Source organism: Sapajus apella, unplaced genomic scaffold (genome assembly GCF_009761245.1).
Source record: "Sapajus apella isolate SASKATOON/1434 unplaced genomic scaffold, GSC_monkey_1.0 scaffold15, whole genome shotgun sequence".
Lineage (NCBI taxonomy): Eukaryota > Metazoa > Chordata > Mammalia > Primates > Cebidae > Sapajus > Sapajus apella.
The window spans coordinates 6,764,621-6,772,508 of NW_022436955.1; positions in this window are offsets into that span (position 1 = coordinate 6,764,621).

Below are 7,888 nucleotides of genomic sequence, written 5' to 3' on the forward strand. Positions count from 1 at the left end.
ACAGAAGTGGAGAGGATGTGAAGAAATAGAACATTTTTACACAGTTGGTGGGAGTGTAAATGAGTTCAACCATTGAAGAAGACAGTGTGGTGATTCCCCAAGGATCTAGAAATAGAAATACCATTTGACCGGCAATCCCATTACTGGGTATATACCCAAAGGATTATAAATTATTCTATTATAAAGACACATGCACACATATGTTCATTGTGGCACTGTTTACAATAGCAAAGACTTGGAACCAACCCAAATGCCCATCGATGATAGACTGGATAAAGAAAATGTGGCACATATACACCATGAAATAGTATGCAGCCATAAAAAGGATGAGTTCATATCCTTTGCAGGGACAGGAATGAATCTGGAAACCATCATTTTCAGTTAACATTTTTTTCTGTGTGTGTGTGTGTGTGTGTGTGTGTGTGTGTGTGTGTGTGTATGAAAGAGATGAGAACACTTAAAATCACTCTTTGGTTTTAATTTGAAGTGTATGTTACAATATTGTTCATTATAGTCACCATCCTATGTTCATTAGATCTTCATAACTAAAGCTATACCAATATCTCCCAATCTCCCCCTTCCCACAACATCTGGCAAACACATGTCTATAGAGTATTAAACAGTCAGACTCAAAAAGCAGAGGATCATATCCATCGTTTAAGCACTAACTGACACTCATAAGTTTTCAGGTCCCTTTTGCCCTTCTAAAGTTGCAACATGAATAAGAGAGATGTAATGTTCTAACAACTATCTTTACCTTAAGAATAAAATAATCTTTTTACTAGAAAATTGTTTTTGTCAGCTCAGGAAGGATTCAAATTTGAGTCTCTCAAAGACAAGTGGTAGCAGGAATTCTATATTTCAAAATCCATTCTGAAAATTACTAGTGGATCTGAAGAGCCAGATAGACTGGGATGCATTTAGTTTATTTGATTAATGCTCCTAGAATTTTACTATCAGTTTAAAAGCACTTTTAAAACTACTAAATTTGCACATCAGGTGAGCTGGTTTCCTTGAGAAAGTTTTAAATAATAGTAATAATTTCAGTATGTTACGACTCGTGGCTTTGAAAAATGTTTCCATTTCATTACTGTACTATTCGCTCTTTGCATTTATGAGTTTCTAGGAAAAACACAGTAAAAGTTGGACTTTTAAAAAGTTGATCTCTATTTACATTCAATTTGAATAAGCTTCTATTTAAACAGGGAAAGTGGGTTTCCAAATTTAAAACACTAATGAATAAGAAAAATGAAGATAATGCTATGTTTATTTTATTTGGTGCTAATATGGAATGCTACTGGAGGTGTTTCTTTGTCATTTTAATCCCAGAAGGCTTTTTTCCCCCAGGAACAATCTCTGCCACCTGCATTCTGTTTGAGATATAATCATTCAATGTCTACAAACAAGTGATAACATTATTATGCATTTCTGTCCCTTTCATTCTTCACAAGAGTGACAAATATCCCTTTTCTTAGATCCAGTAGCTAAGGCTGGGCACCAGCAGACTCATTAGGATTCCATTAATAAGCAGAGGCCTCTGGAGAGTCTAGCTTTTTCAAACCCACGTCTATTCTATCTCCCACTCGATTTTCCCAACAAAAGCCTCTCTGGTTGGTATCTCTTGTATTTCACCATTCCTTTTTTTTAAAAAAAAAAAAAACAATGGAAACAAAGTCTAAGATTAGATTGGTGATATTGAAATAATTCTGACAGCCAGTGACAATGCTGCCAACCAAAATGGGATGTTTACATTATTTATGAACACTAAATGTCACCGATTTCCCCTTCATCAGATAATTTCAGGAGACAGAACCGTTTCTGTGGGGCGAGAGGGAGTATGTGCACATGTACAGCTCCCTCCCCTCTCTCTCCACATCAGCACTTCCATATATCACACTGGCTCTGTGTCAAAATCTCCTCCCTGGGAAGAAAACAGGTGCACCTGACCATGTTTCAAGTTTTACTACAAGTCTCAGATCAGGTCGCCTGATAGGGTTGTCAAATGTGTTCTAAAACCAAAAGGGACCCTCTAAAATGTGAAATCATTAGAAAGTCAGCTATTTTTTTTTTAAATTCTGTTTCCTATGCTTCCTTCAGAAGTCAATTATCAGAGGGAAATTAGCAAGAGTTGAAAGGAAAAGACAATAACCCTCTGGCTCCCTGATCTGTGTCTTGCTTTGGGGGCTGGGAAAGAGGGAGAGGCATAATGAGAACAAACACAATCTATGTCACCTGGAGTATTAGTGTGAAAAGCAGATCGGAGCCATTCAGGAATATTTAGCTAACATTTTCCAGGGTGCGCCAGTCTTTTCAAAGCTTCATTTGATAAGTAGTTATGTATAGATTTGTTTCATATTGCACTGGCTTTTATAATCTCATCTGTCCAAGTTGAACAGTAAAACGTGTTTAAAAATCAAACATTCTATAACAGGGATCTTTGATAGGGAAGTTTTTGCTTAATTATTGATCATTGAATATTTCATCTTTATCATTTAAAAGGAATGCTAGAGTTATTGAAGTTTGACCTTCTGCTTATAGTTCAGGTGCCTGCGAACCCAAGAGGTTTTCGGAAAATTAGTAATTTTACCTTTGGAAATCAGATAGGAGGCTATAAACAAAGCCTGTTTCTGGCCTTGCGCTCTTTGAATTGAGCTAGAACTTAACACAGCAACAGTTACTTCTTCACCTACTGCACAAAAAGAGAACCATATTTCTACCGTCATTTTGATTACAGATTTAAAACATAACCATAAAATGCTACATGTTACAACAGGTGTTAGCTTATAAAAATGAGCAGGTCTTTTAAAAGCTGACTTCCAATAGAGGTTTAGTTAACTGAAAAAGAATTAGGGTAATGCTAGAGACAAATTTAGATGTTATGTGATGGTGCAAATCGTATATTTATTTTTTACTCTCTCTGTTATGGTGTCCATTGGCTCTTTTACAGATTACCTTTTTTTTTTTTTTTTTTTTTGAGTCAGAATCTCACTGTATCGTCCAGGCTGGTGTGCAGTGGCATGAGTTCAGCTCACTGAAAACTCTGCCTCTGGGTCCAAGTGCCACAGCTCCCTGAGTAGCTGGGATTATGGATATGCACTGTCACAACTGGCTAATTATTTTTATTTTTAGTAGATACATGGTTTCGTCCTGTTGGCCAGCTTGGTCTTGAACCCCTGGACTCAAGCCATTCACTTATCTCGACCTCCCAGTGTGCTGGGATTACAGGCACGAGACATTGCACTTGCCCAGATCCTAATACCTCCACTTAGGTCCCAGATTCCATCTTAGGAAAGCCGCTCCCAGGTCTTTCAGCTCATGAAGTCCTTTCAGACTTTCAAATTCTTCGTGATGAAATACATACAAGATCAGCCAATCAGCTGCCACTTTGCTAATGTTGACCCCTACTAACGCCATAACTTCCTGTGTGTCATGATTCTTAAGTCTTTCTTCCTTTGCTCAGTTTTTCTAAAGATCACACCCTTCCCACTCTCATTTCAGGAAAGAAGGACAGGAAAGAAGAGGGTGGGAGAAGAAGGGGCGCATACCTGTCTCCTTACAGGGTTGGACGGCTTGCTGCTTTCTTGTTCCTTTCCTCCTTATCAGCTACTTGTTTGTTTTCCCTCTGACATCATTTCACTTTCATTTTTTTCCTATTTCATACTGTTGAGAGGTAACCATTGTTACGTTTATTGTTCATGATTGGAAGCTAGTGATTAGTAACCATTATCCAGCACATTCTTTTTCTGGGCCTCATATGTGTCAGACATGTTAATAGCACTGGAAATGCAGCAACGAATCGAAAAAAAGATTCCTGCCATTATCACACTTGCATTCTATAAGGAGACAAAAAAATATGTACCTAAATTAATTGTATTTGTTTGTTCTCATACACCTATAAAGAACTACCTGAGACCTGGTAATTTATAAAGAAAAGATGTTTAATTAGCCCACAACTCCACACACTTAATAGGAAGCACAACTATGAGCCCTCAGGAGAATTATAATCATGGCAGAAGGCGAGGGGAAGCAAGTACCTTCTTTACATGGTGACAGGAGAGAGAGAGAGAGAGAGAGAGAGAGACAGAGAGAGAGAGAGAGAAAGGGCAAGGGCACACTTTTAAATAACCACAGCTCGTGATACATCACTGTTATAAGAACAGAAAGCGGGGGGCATCTGTTCCCGTGGTCCAATCACCTCCCACCAGGCTCCTTCTTCAACATGAGAAATTACAATTCGGCATGACATTTGGGTGGGGACACAGAGCCAAAGCATATCAGTAATATCACAAAATACAATTAATGATTTAGAGGAAAAAAAAGTCATGCAACCAGTTTACTTAATACCAACAATGATTTTGTCTCTCTCTATGTCTGCATGTATTGGGGGAGAATTTAGGAGCTGTGTTGCAATAGATAATCAGAGAAGCAATCATTATAAAGTAGCATTTCAGTAGAGACCATATAGAGATGAGGAAATAACCTTTGGTGACATTTAGGAAAAGAATATTCAAACAGAGAATATATGAGTGGAAGCGCTACTAATATGGAAGATACATTTTGTTGGCAACTGGGCGGATAGAACTGCCATATACAGAGATGAATTAAGAAAGAAGTAATATCTGTTTTTATAGGCATGTAGTACATCAGAAGTTTAACTTTGACCCTCTTAAATTTGAGGCTTCTAATAGGCAGTCTATTAATAACTAAGGTACCTTTGTATAAATATAAGCCTGGAGCTCAGACAAGGACAAAGGGTGGCATGGAAATGTAAATTTGGAGTCATCAGAATGAAGCTGGTGCTTCAAGATATGAGATGAGATTTTACTATTTAGAGGGTGAATGATTTTAGAAACAAATTATTGGAATTGAGGCTGGACCTTCTAACATTTAGAGGTCTGGGAGATGAGGAGAAAGATCAGCAAAGGAGGCTACTGCTAAGTCAGTAGAATGGCTTGAACCTGGAAGGGGGATTATGCCACTTCACACCCACCCGGGAAACTGTGGGGCACCCCTTCAAAAAAAAAAAAAAAAAAAAACGTAAACATTTTATCTCTGAAACAAAAAAACAAAAAAACAAAAACCTGCATTATTTGTCCATGTAGCAAAACCTGTGGGCACTGATAAATACATACAATAGTGTGTGTGTTTGTTTACAATAATGTATGTGTGTGTTAGATTTATTTTCCTGCAAATAAGCCCCTCATCTCAAGCTTCGGGTGGTGATCTTGTCAGTTCTCATGAGCTAAACACAATCAGTGCAGGTCAGTGTGTGCCTGGATTCAACTCCAGGGGTGAGGCAGGTGCAGGTCTGGAGCTGACCTGATGTTTCCACAGGTATAATTCTTCTGTAAGTGCTAGGAGTGAACAACATACTGGTAGCAGTATGTCCTGCTGTATCAGACTCCAGATTGTTTGAATATTGCACTTCAGCTTTTAACCACTTTCTCTACCCACGTAATTAGTATCCAGCAATGTCACCTACATAATTATATTGCATTTGGGCTGGACTCAGTTCCTGTTGCACCCCACCTGTTTGCACCTGGACAGAAAATGAAAGTGCTCATAGAATAAGCATCACAGGTGACAGAACACCCAGACTCAGAACTAGAGACTGATAGGAAATACTTCATGAACTGTGCACTGCTGAGGTTTTGTTGTGAGCAGAAAAGAGCTAAAAGCCTGATTCAGCTCATTTCTACTCATTAATCACAAGAGGTGAGTGGTCTGTGCTGTCCAAAATTTTGCTTGTTGATGGAAATTAATTAGTAGATTATTCATTTAAAATGCTTTTATACATTTTAACTCTTCTATTTCTTAGTCATGAGTTGTAATCTTGCTTTTGTTTTCTCATTTAACCTTGATAAAATTCCTATATAGTAAATGCTCATACAGTAGACTCCTTTCATTTTATCCACTCATTATTCAGTTCCCTTTATTCTGATAAGTACATTTATGTGTCCCTGCTATCAAACTGGCATCAGGCTACCTGCATGTACACTTTAGGGATGGAGTGCATGCTGTAATTCAGGACTAGTCAATCAGAGTACATTGTTCATGGACGGACAAATGTTCCAAGAAGGCCAATGAGATAACCTAGAAATGTTGAAACTGAGAAGGAAAATATTCTGACCTAACCTGATGATATGAGAGAGGAGCTCCTGGGACCACTTAGCCATTCTCTCTGAGAACTTGCCTTACGAGAAAAGCCAAAACGGTGAAAGTATGCCCAGTTATCTTTTGTTTCTTTTTTAACTAAAATGTTTGAATTTGTTGTTTCTTGTAACCAGATGATACTACACTACATATTCACTATTTTCCTATTTCATCTAAGAAAATTACAGCTCAGAGATGGTCAGAAATATCTTACTTTCCACATTCACTATGTTTTGTAGGAATGAAGCCACGATTGGGAATGAAGTAATATTAGTGTTTAACCTACCCTTTTTACATAGCAACTACTTGCTCTCTGTTGTTTCTGATGAAGTCCTTTGAAAATTATTTTTAAAGGGCTTTATTGATAATGAAAAATGAGGAAGAATAAAACTTATTTTCTAGCCCAAGGTAGTTGCCCATTAACAAAAAAAAAAAAAAAAAAAAAAAGTACAAAGTTTTTCAACTACATTGCCCTCCTATCTGAAATTCCTTCAAATGAAGAAGAGCCAAGCAGAGATAACTGGTTTAATGAGCTTGAAAAGTGCTACCTCTATCTACAGCATCATTTCTCCTGGTAGTGGCTGTCCTGTTTTCATCATGTGCCATATTCCAGTCACTATGAACAGTACTTCACATATTTTCTCAGTGATTCTTTGAAATAACCAGATGTGAAAAAATGCTATTAATATTAATTGGCACTGTACTTTAAATTAATAAGACAGATCCTCAAAAAGATAACTTTTTTTTTAAAATCAAAACCTGGCAAGTATGGACAGTCCACAATTAATATGATGCCACTTAAGATTCAACTTGACGTTGATGTGAAAACAACACACTTTCAGGAGAAACCATACTTTGAGTACCCACACAATCCTTCTGCTTTTCACTTTCATTGCATTAGATAATTCAACACTATATTATAAAATAGGCTTTGTGTTAGATAATTTTGCCCAACTGTCGGCTAATGTAAGTGTTCTGAACACATTTAAGGTAGGCTAGGCCAAGTTATTATGTTTAGTAGGTTAGGCATAATACATGCGTTTTTGACTTACAATATTTTCAATTTACGATGAGCTTATTGGAATGTGACCCCAGATTTAATCAAGGAGCATCCATAGTAGGCTGTGAATTTAATTCAGCTCTGAATTTATAATACAGAGTATATACTATAGCTTTTCTTATATGGAGTACAATGAACATTTTATCTTCTATTACCTCATTTAAATTACATAAAACAACCTTAACTCACAGAGTTAATAACAGAAGATTACTTACAGCATACTCCCATAGAAAAGTATTTTCCCCTTATTCTTTTGGTGAGCTTGCTTTGTTTTTCATTTTCCCTAATTTAATATTCTTTCCTTATTCTCTTTAGGTCAAGGGGAGAAGAGATATGTCACAGTGACATAGGTGTTGTCTCCTCAGGATGCCCAATTCACACTTTATTTCTGACTTCTAGATGGAGACAAATTACTTTTCCTGGCATTAATAAATAGATTATTTATAATCCTATGCAAACCACAAAAGAATGCATTAAATATAAAACCTATCTTCCTTGTTCTATTCACACACACACACATACACACACACATTGAAGTATGTAAACATGTTGTGTCATTTTCATTTTATTAATACACATACTGAAGCGAAGGAGGTAAAGTGATGATCATGATGATGATAACACTAATGAAAATCTACAGCCATAAAACATGAAGTGCCTTAGATTAAATGAGAA